Source organism: Leucoraja erinacea, chromosome 6 (genome assembly GCF_028641065.1).
Source record: "Leucoraja erinacea ecotype New England chromosome 6, Leri_hhj_1, whole genome shotgun sequence".
Classification (NCBI taxonomy): Eukaryota; Metazoa; Chordata; class Chondrichthyes; order Rajiformes; family Rajidae; genus Leucoraja; species Leucoraja erinaceus.
The window spans coordinates 21,109,293-21,125,000 of NC_073382.1; the positions used below are offsets into that span (position 1 = coordinate 21,109,293).

A 15,708-nucleotide genomic window follows, 5' to 3' on the forward strand; every position below is an offset into this window, starting at 1 on the left:
TACTCCCCCAATATCAGGAACAAGTTTTCTGCCTCTAGCGTGTCCAAATCCTTAACAATCTTATATGTTTCAATGAGACCACCTCTCCTACTTCTAAACTCTAGAGTGTACAAGTCCAGCCGCTCCATTCTCTCAGCATATGACAGTCCTGCCATCCCAGGAATTAACCTTGTAAACCTATGCTGCCTCCCTCAATAGCAAGAATGTCCTTCCTCAAATTAGGGGACCAAAACTGCACACAATACTCCAGGTATGGTCTCACTAGGGCTCTGTAGAACTGCAGAATTACCTCTTTGTGCCTATATTCGATTCCTCTTGTTATAAAGGCCAACATGTCATTCGCTTTCTTCATTGCCTGCTGTACCTGCATGCTTACTTTCATAGACTGATGTACAAGGACCCCCAGATCACATTGTACTTCCCCTTTTCCAAACTTGACGCCATTTAGAGGAGGTCAGGTATCAGAGAAGATCAGAGAGTTATAGGGTTGCAGGAAATTACAGGGATAAGGAAGAATGAGGCCACAGACAAAGTGAACACAATCTTCTGTGCCCAGATGAGAAGGCAGATGGAGTCTTAATTCCATCACATCCAGAAATTTACGCTCCTTTATTACCTCTCTACAGTTTACTTCAGCTTCAAAGTTAGTAGGCCCCCCCTCGGTCATGACTGACCACGGGTGATGCATCCTAGTTTGCAGGTGATGTGTGGTCAGATGCAAGCCTGGGCGATGTCATATGGAGGACAGGCAGCTGCCCATGCAGCACGTCCCCGCTCTCCACATCGCTGATCGATCCAAAGGAACAGCAGGGTCGTTACAGTTTGGTACAAGCGCCGTCACATGAGCTGCCAGAGCGAGGTTGTAGACAATGACAAACTACCTTAGGGGTTCCGACTACAGATTTTCTTGAGGTTTACTCCAGGAGCCTTTTCCATGACTGGATATGGCCACAAGGCAGTGGAGGTTTTAAATCAGAGTTTTCCTTCTCCTAGATGGACCACCTTCCCAGGCTGACGAGCCCCATCTGCTCGAGACTCATGGGGGCGGGTCTATAGCATCTGCCCACTGCCCACAACTATATTAAATAATCAAAATTATATGCTCGAATAAGGAATGGAAGCCAGATTAGACCATTTAACATTTCATATCAAAGAAAGAATGTATGGCATGGAAACAGGTCCTTCGGCCCAAGAACTCTACAGACAAATTGTTGATAAATGGATGTCCAGATGATTACTTGATGATCAGCATGGACATGGTTGGCTGAAGGGCTTTTTTTGTGTGCCATATGCATTTACAAGTCTATAGGTCTTTGCCTAACAACAATGCCGCTTTTACACTAATTTTACTTCGGAGTCACGTGAGTGACTTCGTGAAGAACCCCGCTTCCACGCATGCGTGTCATATCGCTACACGCATTGCAACGAGTCACACAGAGGGGAACGGCGTTCCCCAAGCGGGAGAATTTGAAAGTCGGGAACAGCAGGTAAGAGACTCTGCGTTCCTTTTTTCTACTTACCTTTTAGGTGGCTGCGGAAAGCTGGCGGGGGAGACCCGTGGAGTGCGAGCAGCCGGCAGCAGCAACGGCACGAGTTTCCCTGGAGGGGAACAACCTGTGCCCGACTTTGCTCCCGCACCGGCAAAATTCACTTCTCGGCCGGGCGGGAAGCAAAGCAAAGAGGTCCCGTATGCCAGTCTCAAGCGAGACTGGCTTGGAGCAGTCGCTAGCGGCCAGCGCGGAGGCAGCAGGACAGAGAGCAGGGACCAGCGCTGTAAGTACCTGGGGTACACAGCAGGGCTGGAAACGCTCAGCGACAGCGGCACTAATGGAGCTAGGAACTGGACGTCCGGGCCGAAACCCTTCTTCAAAAGGTAAGCACCGGGGTTGGTCCAAGGGGTCCCTAGGTACAGCCGGGTTTTACTGGCTGCGGAACTGCCGCGAAGGACCAGGGCCGTGAACTCCGGGGTCGGTCCGAGCGGCTCAAACCCAACACACAGGGAACGACGTGGGAGCACTCCGGAGCCGACACAGCCCCAAAGACCGACGCTACATGGGCCTGGGGCTGTGGAACAGGTAGGAGAATTCCTTACCTTTCTTATTCTTTCCAGGAAGGCTGACGAGCTGCCGTTTCTACAGCAGCAGTCAGCCAGCAACGGAAGTCGGCACCACTGTCTCCCAGAACGGGAGCGAGTGCCAACTTCACCCCATACGGGGTGAAGGGAAAAACAGAGCCAACAACCCACAAAACAGTGGGTTGTATTAGGGCTCTGGCACTTTTAAAATTAACGGAGAAGGACCAGCCCCTTAAACACCGGGGTCGGTCCGAGCGGTTCAAACCCGACACGCAGGGAACAACGGAGAATGAAAAGTCGGGAACAGCAGGTAGGAGACTCTGCGTTTCCTTCCACTTACCTTTAGGTGCAGACATGGACTGGGTCCATGTAAGGTGCTGGCAGTGGCAGGAGCGGCAGCGGCAGGAGCGGCAGCGGCAGCCGGCAGCGGTAGGAGCAACATGGGCACATCGATTCCCGGAGGGGGAAAACATCTGTGCCCAACTTCGCTCCAACACGGTGAGAAAATTCATTTCTCAGCAGCAGCAGTAACGGCCAGCGCCGAGGCCAAGGACTTTGCAGTGCAGTTGACTGGCTGCAATCTACCACAAGGGACCAGTAATGTGAGTACCAGGGTCGGTCCCAGCGGGGTTTTAGTTACAGTAATCGCTTCTCGGCCTTTTGGCTAAGATCAAGTGTAGTATCTGTTCTTATCAGTTTAATATCTGATACGTCCCTTATCTAGGAACCATATATTAAATAAAAACTATAGCAGCTGTTATTATCAGTTTAATGTCTTATATGTCCCTTATCTAAGGACCATATAAGTAAGAGTGCCCAGAATTGAGGGCATTAGAGTGGGGTTGACCGGCTGCAACGACCACAAGGGGCCAGTACCGTCAGTACGGGGGTCGGTCCCAGGGGTCTAAGATAAAGGAGCAGCCAGGAGTGCTGAGAGCGTTGAAGCCGGGTTAAAGAAATAGATGGAATCAGCTGTGCCAGTTATGCTCCACACCGGCCATATCCACTCCACGGAAGGAAGGGCAAAGCTGGAGAAGGAGGACCGTGGAACAGCGGGCAGCCAGCGGCACTTGGATCAACCGTAGTGGGATCAGCTGTGCCCGATGTCGGCCCCGCACCGGCCAGATCCATGCGGCCGAGCGGTAAGGCTAGACACAAATCAAGCAAGGTAGTGGACTCAGGGGGTCCGACTTTGCATAAAACCGCCGGCAACCAGCGCCCGAGAGGGCTGGAGCGGGAAGAAGCGGTGTATGGAGCCTTGCTCCAACGTGATAAACCCACAGCAGTACCTCTTTGAGGGCTGCACAGTGCTTCTACCCCATCAGAGGGGAGCACTGTGGGTCAGTTCTGGGTTGACTTGCAAGAGGGGTCCGCAGAACAAAAGACAAGTGGGCAGCAGTTAAGCCCCACATGGGTACCCCGTGCGGGACCCTAGAGATCTCTAACTCTATAAAAAAGAGTAGGCAGGACCCTGATGGGCCAGAGCCTGGTAATACAGCGTCCCATGATCCTAACACAGCAGGGACTCTGCTGGACATGGTGGCTGATTACTTTAACCAAGTCAAACATGGGTAGACTTGGATCCAGGATGGCAATAGTATTACTATATGTCTGGCCACAAACGCCAACAAGGAAAATTTACAGACACTGGCCAGACATCTGCCACCTGGCAACGGTGAGGCATTACAGGTGCCCAGTGTAAACCAATGCATTTGGCAGCAGATGGGGACGAACATCAGGAACCAGGACCTCAAGATCCACAGAACCTTAAAGGGATTGACGGAAGGCATCATAGCATACACCCGCACCCTGGACTAAACGTAGGTAACCAAAAGACCATCAAGACGCACCAGCTCTGTTTAGTAATATGCAATATGACCTGAACTACACGTGGAAGGCGGCCATTCAGCCAGCACTGGGACCCCAAAATATGCTACCATTTGCAAATAAAGAACCGTGTGTGGACAAAGCCAAGACACTGGGGCTCATCAAGGCCAGCGCAAGGGCCTATTTTGGAGCATGATACCAGCCACAGGCAAGGCCATAAAAAATGTGGCTCATACCAGTGGCAGTGCCAGAAATCAATATTACCCTGGAAGATGCGGAAGACTCAACCTCCCACATAACTCCGAACAAGAGATATCAAACCAGAACCTCCTTTTCAAAAAACCAAGGAAATAACACAACCACCGGTAACCATGGAGGTAGGTGGGTGGGGTTTTTTCTTCTGTTAAAATAGGGACCTACGATGGTAGGGGAGGTTGCAACACTACAGTTATGTATGGTATATAATCGCTACAGATTCATATAATCTCAGCAGTATTCAGGGTTATCTGATAGGATTTACTCATCCCAATAACCACAGTACAACATACACCAGAAGGGCATTTTGTCCTTACCTAAACCAAACAATTCTAAAACTAGCTTCGCATTGTTATGTAAACAAAGCCATAGGGTGATGTATTTCCCCCGTTCGGCCCCATCAATGGGGTACTAGGGAAAATTCAACTACACTCGGCATCTGGAATTCTCAGAGTACCCGACTGACCTTCAAAATCATGGTATTCGGTCATACAGGGGATGGTGTTACAACCATGTTCCCTAATGAACATAGGAAAAAAAAAAAAAAAAAAAAAAAAAAAAATTATGGATTTATCCAGTGACTGGAGGCAGTCATCCATGCCATAAGACTATGGATTTATTGATTTGTAGAGTCTAAAAGACCCACTACACGGCTTTCGGCTGTCAGACAGGGCGATGAATCTCATCTCATCTGCACTAAGACTGTCAACACGGAAGCAGTACCTTGGACACATCAAGAAATGGGGCATATACTGCTTGGACAACAACCTCGACCAAAGGCCAAGAACTTTCTGGCCGTATTGGAATTTTAACAAGCCTCCATTATGATAATCGATGGAGCTACAGTGCCATCAATAGTGCCACAAGTGCACTCTCCAATTACCTATCACAAGGAACGGAGCGGCACGAGGTGGGAACGCACCCCTGGTAAGAAAACCAGGTACTCCGAAATCTGGGACGTGTGTGTCGTTTCTCAATATGCTGAGGGGCTTGTAGCTCATAACAGCGTTGTCACTTCAGTAACAGACCAGGAAGATGGTTATGCTCATGGTGTTATTTACCGCACAACAAGTCCAGCCATTAAGCAAACTGCGCCTGGACTCCCTGATCATCTCACCGAGAAACTGGTGTTGTCATACAGGATTTAATAAAAGAAAACAGATCGGTTTCCTTGGGTCAAGTGTTTGAATTTATGGTACACCCATATGGCAAACGACTGTGTATAGCAAGACACATCTAACAATACATAGAATATACTAAGAACATTCGAGGTCAGGAAATGGAGTTGTTTATCTCTTACAAGAAACCGCATGAAAGGGTTACGACTCAAACTATATTAAGGTGGCTCAAATAGGTCCTAAAAATGACACTAATGTTTTAACTCTCATTCCACCAGGGCTGCAGCAACATCCGCAGCAAAAATTGTACAGGTACCCACAGACCAAATCCTCAGACTGACAGGATGGTCATTCAAAAAGGGTTTTCCACAGGTTTTATAATAAACCAGTTATTTTTTGGAGCCATAATTTGTATTAAGAAAACATTTTATGTCCAACAAAATAATTGCCCGAAAGGTTACAGGGCTATGATTCTCAAATCTTAAAAAATGTTATATAATTTTTTCATTATACCACACAACTCTTTGTATAATTGTGTTTTAAAATTACTAATGATGCTCTCTCCCAATACCCAAGGCAGTTGTGAAGCATGGACTCGTTCCACGGCATGAGGTCACAGAGCTTTGAAATCTTCACGAAGTCACTCACGTGACTCCGAAGTAAAATAGTAAGATTAAACGAGAACTTACCAGTTTGAAGTTTGATCTGTATTTTATGAGGAGTTACGATGAGGGATTTCGTGCCCTCCGCTCCCACCCTCTTATGATCATATCAAAAACTGGTATCTCTTTGATAATCTTACTATGTTAGATCATTATAGGTTCCTGTGACCTCACACCGCTGCTTTGAAGAATGACACGCATGCGTGGAAGCAGGGTTCTTCACGAAATCCCTCATCGTAACTCCTCATAAAATACAGATCAAACTTCAAACTGGTAAGTTCTCGTTTAATCTTACTATTCTACACTAAACATTCCTTTCAGTTTCCCCCAGACTGGACAACACATCTCCAACTTTGTTGGAGATCTCACTGTGACTTGTCACATGTCACGAATAAACCTCTTTAAACCTTTTACAATCTCTACCACTCCTTTATCTTTCAGGATGCCTCAGAGACTATCTCTTATTTATCATAATCACAATAAATCTAATATAATCTACTAGGGATAGTTTAAGATGTACAATTAACCTTCCATCTCACACAGCATTGGAATATGGGAGGAAACTGGAGCACCCTAAAGAAACTAAAGAAAAGTTACAAACTCCAAACAGACAGTGACAGAAGTCCAGATCAAACCAATAAATTAGCATCCAGTTTAATGATTTCAGCATGAAATAATTAATTACATACTGTTTTTACAGTTTACTTTAGATTTTTAGGAGTTTTTTACAGAGACCAAAGATCTCTGTAAAAAATTTGTCTGGAAATATTTCTGAGAAAGAATAATAACAATTGTGCTTGGTCCACAAGTTGTTCTTTCATGGAGATGTTAGCTGACCTTTATTTTAATGAATCATCTTGTCATTTAAGGTCAATCAGAAAATAACATGGCATTTGTTATTTTTCAGATCTGCACCCCTCAGACCTTTAATGCAATACATTTCAGCAGTATAAATAAGTCTAGCTTCTGCTGCATGCCTGTAATACTCTGTCATGTTCCAACTTCAAAATATCAATACGCAAAGACAGGCAATTTTTAACACTGGATTTAGTGACAGGGGTAATTTGCTTCTGTGCTTTTATTATGTTATTGTGTGTGCATTTTAAAACACTGCAGCCTAGAAATTGGACTAATTTATTGTTATCCATGCTACAAACATAAAGGCTATTTTTGGAATGTCCAATAGCACTAACAATCCTTTCTGATTAGTAACCGTTGGGAAATTGGTCTACATATTTCTGAGAGTTACATACCTTGCCATGGCATTTGCTATGGACTGAATGAGATTGTAAATTCATGCTCTGAATTTTTCCTCCACTCTCCGCAGGGAATAATGTTTTTGGAGAAAACTACACCCTGCATTGTGGGTTTCAAGAGCATATTACAAAGGGATCACCAATCAGATGACAATTTGAGGCTGTAGGATAGCATTGATGCCTTGCACACACCATCTACAGGCCTCAGTTGTTAGGGTAATGCGGACTGGTACTGATGTTGGCCATGTTGTATAGAATGTTTCTGAGCTACATAGTACTGTCGCTGAGCACTTTGGTCAGTAGAGGATAGAATTGAATCTGGGTTGATCCAGCCAATTCAAGCCACATTTATTGTCATATGAACGAACAGTGAGGTACAGGTACAATGAAAGTCTAAAAACTGCAGATGATTGTTTCCAAAAAATTGACACAACATGCTGGAGTAAATTAGCATATCAGGCAGCACCTCTGGAGAACATGCATAAATTATATTTCAGATCAGGACCCTTCTTCAGATTGATTGAGGAACTGAGTTTTGGGCTGAATCTGCAGACCTATTTCATCTCTGGCCTTTGTCCAACCATCTGCCTATCAACCCCCCCCCCCCCCCCCTCTCAGTTATTGCCACCTATTACTTGCCAGGCATGGGCATGATTCTTCCAGCTTTCTTCTTCACCCTCCCTACAATCAGTTTGAAGAAGGGTCCTAACCCAAAAAGTCACATATCCATGTTCTAGCAGAGATACTGCCTTACCTGCTGAGTTACTCCAGCACATTGTGCCTTTTTGTTCACAATCAAAATCTTTATTTTGCTGACACCTTTGCTCAAACACTATAATCCCCATTCCCATTCCCACACTGACCTTTCTGTCCTTGGCCTCCTCCATTGTCAGAGTGAGGCAAATCGCAAATTGGAGCTAGAGCATCTCATATTTTGCTTAGGCAGCTTACAACCCAGTGGTATGAATATCGATTTCTCTAACTTCATGTAACCCCTGCACTCACTCGCTCTCCATCCCTCCCCCTCGCAAGTCGCACCAGGTTCCCAATTTCACCTAGCAAACATCTAACAATGGCCTTTATCATTGTTACTTTTTTGTATATCTTTCATTCATTTGGTCTATATCTCTCTACATCACTATCTCTAGTCACGGTGGCGCAGTGGTAGTGTTGCTGCCATACAGCGAATGCAACGTCAGAGGCCCGGGTTCGATCCCGATTACGGGTGCTGTCTGTATCGAGATTGTACGTTCTCCCCATGACCTGCATGGGTTTTCTCCGAGATCTTCGGTTTCCTCCCACATTCCAAAGACATACAGGTTAGCAGGTCAATTGGCCTGGTAAATGTAAAAATTGTCCCTAGTGGGTGTTAATGTGCGGGAATCACTTGTCGGCGCGGACCCGGTGGGCCGAAGGGCCTGTTTCTGTGCTGTAACTCTAAACTATATATCTTGTTACCCTTTCCCCTGTCTAGTCTGAAGAAGGGTCTCGATCTGAAACATCACCCATTCCTTCTCTCCAGAGATGCTGCCTGTCCCGCTGAGTTACTCCATTATCTTGTATCTATCTTTGGTTTAAACCAGCATCTGCAATTCCTTCCTACCATTGGGATCTTGTCAAAGGCAAGTTCATATCAACAAGTTTCACCCTATCATCATCAATCCTCCCAAGGAGCTTTTCAAAAAAACCTATCACATTTGTGAGACACATTTCCCCATGCACAAAGTCATGTTGACTATATTGAATCAGTCCATACATATCCAAATAGATCCTTTCTCTAAGAATTCCCTTAACAACCTCCCCATTACTGATGTCAGGCTTAAAGCCCTGTCCCACGGCACAAGTTCATTCCAAGAGCTCTCCCGAGTTTAAAAAAAATGAAACTCGTGGTAAGCACGGAGAATGAACGCAGCGGGTACGTCGTAGCTCGGGGACGTCACTTAGCGGCTCGTAACGCTAACGGCAGGTACTCAGGAAGACTCGCTAATGGCAGGTATGCACGGGAAGACTCATGAAGATTTTTCAACATGTTAAAAAATGTCCACGAGCGCCCCGAGTACCGACGAGTGGCCATTACCGTAAAAATCCGAGTTTCGAATCAGGGCAAACTCGGGAGAACTCTTGGAATGAACTCATACCATGGGACAGGGCTATTACCAATCTGTAATTCCCAAGCTTGTCATTGATGCCATTCTTATATAAAAGGTAAAGCATTACCCACACTCCAGTCAATAGACAATAGACAATAGACAATAGACAATAGACAATAGACATTAGACAATAGACAATAGGCCATTCGGCCCTTCGAGTCAGCATCGCCATTCAATGTGATCATGGCTGATCATCCCCAATCAGTACTCCGCTCCTGCTTTCTCCCCATATGCCCTGACTCTGCTATCTTTAAGAGCCCTATCTGGCTCTCTCTTGAAAGTATCCAGAGAACCGGCCTCCACCACCCTCTGAGGCAGAGAATTCCACAGACTAACAACTTTCTGTGGGAAAAAGTGTTTCCTCGTCAGTTCTAAATGGCTTACCCCTTATTCTTAAACTGTGGCCCCTGGTTCTGGACTCCCCTGACATCGGGAACATGTTTCCTGCCTCTAGCGTGTCCAAACCCTTAATAATCTTGTATGTTTCAATAAGATTCCCTCTCATCCTTCTAAACTCCAGAGTATAGAAGCCCAGCCACTCCATTCTCTCAGCATATGACAGTCCCGCCATCCCGGGAATTAACCTTGTAAACCTACGCTGCACTTCCTCAATAGCAAGAATGTCCTTCCTCAAATTAGGGGACCAAAACTGCACACAATACTCCAGGTATGGTCTCATTAGGGTCCTATACAACTGCAGAAGGACCTCTTTACTCCTATACTCAACTCAACAGTCTTGCAGAACTTTACCTGTGGCTCAGATGATGCAAATATCTCTGAAAGGGTCAGCACAATTGCCTGCCTAAAGGGCCTGTCCCACTTGCATGCGAATGCGTGCGTTTGGCGCGACCGACCGAAAGCGGAGGCATCGTATGGCCGCGCCTGGCCGGTCCCACTTAGAAGCGGGGAGGGGAATGTAGTTATGCGCGACATCGCGCGGGGCTCCGAAATTCTTGTAGTGAACGAAATCTTCGCGCGCCACCGGCCTGTCGCGGAACTGACGGCCAAAGTGGGACAGGCCCAAGACTCTGGCGTGATGCAACGTCTCACCTTCAACAGCAGAAGAAGCAGGCAAATGATCACCAAACTCGGCTTGGGGCTCACGGCCGTTGCGGTCCGGATCCGCCCCCACTTCTACTCCAAGAGCGGTGCCAAGAAAATTGAAGATAGACACAAAATGCTGGAGTAACTCAACGGGACCAGCAGCATCTCTGGAGAGAAGGAATGGGTGATGTTTCGGGTCAAGATCCTTCTTTTCAGACTGACGAAGAGTCTCAACCTGAAACATCATCCATTGCTTGTCTCCAGAGATGCTTCCGGTCCCGCTGAGCTACTTCAGCTTTGTGTCCATCTTCAAATGACGTCACACGCTCCAGACGGCTGTGCGTACGCATGAAATCGTGCTTCTCAGTGGGACTGGCCCCGCGCGGCCTTATGATGCCCGTGCGCCTCAACGTGACAACGAGATCACGAAATTTGTGTGCCAAGAACACATAAGTGGGACAGGCCCTTAACTTCACACAAGGTTAGGCCCTGGGGGTTTTAAACTGCCAATACCTCTTCTTTGCTCATTTGTATCTCATCTAAGAGAACACCATTCCTATGCCTCATTTCATAGCTTCTACGAGCATATTTAAAAAATGAGAAGCATTAATTTAATATCTTAACCATCTCTGTGGTTCCACACTGCTGATCTTTAAAGGATGGCCATGCTAATCTTTAATGGAAATATTCTATCCCTAACCACCTTTTTACTCTTAATATATCTATACAGTCTCTTAGGATTCATCGTTACCTGCCCGTTCTATTTCAAGTTCTATTTTTGCTTTCTTGATTGTCTTCTTAAGTGTCCTCCTGCACTGCTTAACCATGTGCAGGGATTAGCTTGTCTGCCAAAATTTGATTATGCCTATTGCTTAATCTTCACCAGAGCCTCAACATCTCTCGTTAACCAGGGTTCCCCAAACTTGCCAGTTTCGAAAGCCTCCCACTTTTGAAAGCCTCCCACTTGCCAACCATCCTCCTTACCCGCAAACAGCCCCTCCCAATCAATCTCTGCAAGTTCTTGACTAATGCCTCCAATATCGGCCTTGCCCCAATTGGGACCTTAGGCGAGTCCTATCCTTCCCCATAGCTACTTTGTAGAAGAAATTGATGAAAATGTGGTATAAAAAATGAGTTAAGGATAGTGGTATTGTAAACATAGTCAGTGCTGAGTTGGTAGTTTGTCTTTGTGGTGATTCCATAAATCCAATGTCCGGTATTGCTTTATGCACCACTTACTTGTTGTACTATAAGAAATTGAATTCCAAATCCTATGTGCATATAGGAATAAGAACACTATGTATTGGTTGAGACATGTATAGTAACATAGGAGAAGCAATAGACGTGTCAGAGCCTACACTCTACGGGGAAAGAGATAGGGTGAGATCTCCATGGATAGTTTCCATAAGTCTTCATCTGTGTCTCTGTGAATCCATTTCTTCAAAAGGTGAACGTGTGAATGGTTGAGAAAGACAGACTGAAAAAGTGTCTCGAACCCAAAAAAGTCACCCATTCTTTCTCTGCCTGTCCTGCTGTGTTGCTCCAGCATGTTGTGTCTGTCTTCGATTTAAACCAGCATCTGCAGTTCCTTCCTACACAATGGTTGAAAAAGTAATCATACCCAATGAAGTGCACTTTCACTAAGTTAACCTGACAGATGGTGTGTACTGCTGAACCGAAATAAAATAAAGATCTGTCTGCATTTTTTAAATCTGTTATAGCTACATTATAAAATTGTGTTATTAATTTTTAACTATCTGACAATACATCATTTTCTCACATTTGATTGATTAACATTCGCGTCGACTGCGGAGGGCTCGGGGAGGCCCTGACCACGGGTGAACATTGGGGAACATTAGAGGAAGAGGCTGACTTTGGTGTCTTCCCTCATAGTGGGAAACTTTGATTCTGCTGTGTGGGGATGTTTTATGTTTAACTCCATCATGTGTTGTGTTCATTATTTTTATTGTATGGCTGTATGGTTATCTCATTTCATTGTGCCAACTGGCACATGTGACTAATAAATGTATCTTGTATCTTGTATTAATATTTTGGTTTGTCCTCATATATGGTTACGATTTAGGCTTTTGTATTTTGACTGCTAGATTAATTCATTTCAATTCAATTCAAAGCACTTTATTCGTCCCCGAGGGGCAATTTAAAAAGGCGCATTACAGTAGCTTTTTAAAAAGGGACACAATCAACAAACATAAGCAGCACGCATACTGCACAATCAACCAGCACACGCATTTCACAGACACACTGCACAATCACACATCAACATTCAACACATAGCAATAGTTTTAAAATGCTTTCTAAGTGCTTCAATTAAAAAAGTGCATATAGAAGGTTATTTCATTTCATATGTTCATGAGTCAGTGATCAGCATTAAAAAGCTGGACAGCCCTGGGGATGAAGGTTGCCTTCCTCCTCTGTGTCCGGCAACCCGTAGCTGGCCTGTATCACGGATACTTATTTAAAAACGTTTCTGGTTTAGTTTAATTTAACTTAGTTTATTATCAAGTGTACTGAGGTACAGTGAAAAGTTTTTGTTGCGTGCTAACAAATCAACAGAAAGACAATACATGATTACAATTGGTCCATTTACGGTGTATAGATATATGATAAGGGAATACCGTTTAGTGTAAGGTAAAGCTTGCAAAGTCCGATCAAGTCTGAGGGTCATCAAAGAGGTAGACAGCAGTTCAGCACTGTTTTCTGTTTGTGGTAGGATGATTCAGTTGTCTAATAATAGCTGGGAAGAAACTGTCCCCGAATCTGGTAGTGTGTGTTTCCACACTTCTATACATTTTGCCTGATGGTGCATCATAATGTAATCTGCTCAGCCTGCATGCAACTTCAATAGAGACAGAGACATGCAAGGTGTATGAAATGCTCGAATAGGTTTGAAATGTGTGCCTCATCTATTTAAGATTCTTTTATGAATGTGCACCTGTCCACAATGATATATTAATGCGCAATTACTCAGTGGCTTTTTGGAATCCAATAAAGAAGCTAGATAGAAAATGTTGGTCTCCTTTATATCTGGGCACCACTCTCCATCCCCAAACAAAATTATGAACCGATTGACTCTTGTAACTGCCATTGCAAAGCATTGTTTGATAAGGAGACCTTTGATAAGGTGATCTTGTCACCCTCTGTGAGATGAAGGCACCCCTAATTACTTTATCCCCACCGATGTAATTTTGAAATGTTGCCACTGCTAAAATGCAGCAAACCTACACACAAGGTTTCAACTAACTACAATGTGTTGGTGGCGAGATCATTTAAGATGTGATTGACTTGTAAATATTGGCCAGGAGCCAGGGCATAAGCTTCTGCTCATATTCCTGCGAGAGTATACTAACATTGTCACTCATTTGTCAACAGACTATAAATGGAAAAGGTCACAGCTTAGAAAGTAGACCTATTTGCTCCCTGCTTTTCCTGCACAAATTATACATGAGAGTCGTAAATCACACCAACGACCCTTTTCAGGCTGAACTCAGGACGAGCAGAAAGGTGACCTGGCACATCTGGGTGAAATTCATCCCAGGATAACCTGGCCACAATCATACGCATAAAATACATCACAGACAGCACAGCATATTTCCTACTGTGTAAGAAGAATCAAAGCTTTTATATGCGTTCACTGATCTTAAACACTTCACATTTCACTCTTAGTAAAGCTAGCACATCAAACACGGTTTAGGGAGAACGTGGTACTTAAAAAGTTACATGAATATATCATGGACTGGGTATTGTCAGCCTCACTTTTAAATGGTCAGAAATTATATACTGGAGTGCCCTTCACTATTCATAGTGTCTTTGATCTGGTTACTTCTCATCTTCTTCTGCCATCACTGGGACCATGATCAACTCATAGCTCATAGTAGCAGTGGTTGCATGGAACACACACATCAGTTGGGTCAGTTCATTACATGGGATGATAAGGGGTATGCTCTGATTCATTGATCCCTTGTCCCATTTTCCTTCACCGAGATGCCAGCTATTTCTGCAACTCTACTGTGCCAGCCATGGGGAAAGTTTAGTCATAGAGTCATAGAGTCTTACAGCATGGAAGCAGGCCCTTTGGCCCAACTTGCTCACACAGACCAACATGTCACATCTACACTAGTCTCACCTGTCTGCGTTTGGCCCATATCCCTCTAAACCTGACCTATTAATGTACCTGCCTAAATGCTTCTTAAATGTTGCAATAGTATCTGTAACTATTATTTTATTGCTTGGCCACTGATGAAGCTATAATTTCTAATTTTGCTTTAAAATAATTACTGTATAACATGAAAAGTTGCAATTCATATTTAATGTAGACAATTACTTTTACACTCCAGTGCAAAAGTAATTTTTCCATGGCCCTCAACTCTCATTCACAACTGAGATTCCATCAGACAATATTTTTTTTGTATTAAATGCAGGCAACTCACTCTGTAATATTTACAATTGACCGCATTAGTTAATCGATGACTTGTGAGTGCCAATTATTTTTTACTTAAACCCAACATTAATTCCTGTGCAACCTTTGCTTTTTGTTGAATAAAAGGAACCTTCAATAGTAATTTCCACTGGAGAATTACAAGGATTATGATGGAGGCCAGTCATGAGAAAATTGTGTTTGCCATTCCCTTTGTTCTGAACTGCAGTGAGGATCAAACTGAAACATTTTTTGTAAGTGATAATTGTTATGCTCATAAAATCATAAATACCGACTGGCATATATTGCCTACAGCCTTAAACATTTCAATGCCACATATATTTACAACAAATATCTAGATCCAACATTGCAGTATTCAGATAATGAACATTTGGTAAGTATTTACATTTATTGAATCATAATTCATTCAAATGAATATTATTATGTTGAAATTGATGATATACCTCGGTTTGGTTTGGAGGTCTTCTAAAATAATGTTGTTCTTTTGTGTGGTAGCAAAAGATTACATGGGATTCGTATATCATATTGCTATTTTAATTTCTGATAACGTTCATGTGATAGGAATACTGTATGTAATTATGGAATATAATTTGTCCGTATTTGGATGCAGGCATGGGCGGATGTGTGTGCATTGAGACAGAATAATACGGCATGTAGATGGACTCTTGTCCACCTTGTCCATGCTTTTCCAACAACCTATCTATAATAATCCCTTTTTCCAACACTCATCTGTATATTTCTATGCCACAGGGATTCAGAATCTCATTCAAATCGTTCTTACGTGTTGTGAGAATACTTGCCTCAGGCAGTGCGTTCCAGATCTCAACCATTCTTTGTGTGTAAAAAAAATCTTCCTTAGATCCACT

At 44.0% G+C, this 15,708-nt stretch overlaps 1 pseudogene; it reads left to right on the forward strand.

Moving 5' to 3' along the window:
• Positions 1-2,718: 2,718 nt before the first annotated feature.
• On the forward strand, positions 2,719-2,885 carry LOC129698458 (U2 spliceosomal RNA; annotated as a pseudogene).
• The last annotated feature ends 12,823 nt before the right edge of the window (positions 2,886-15,708 follow it).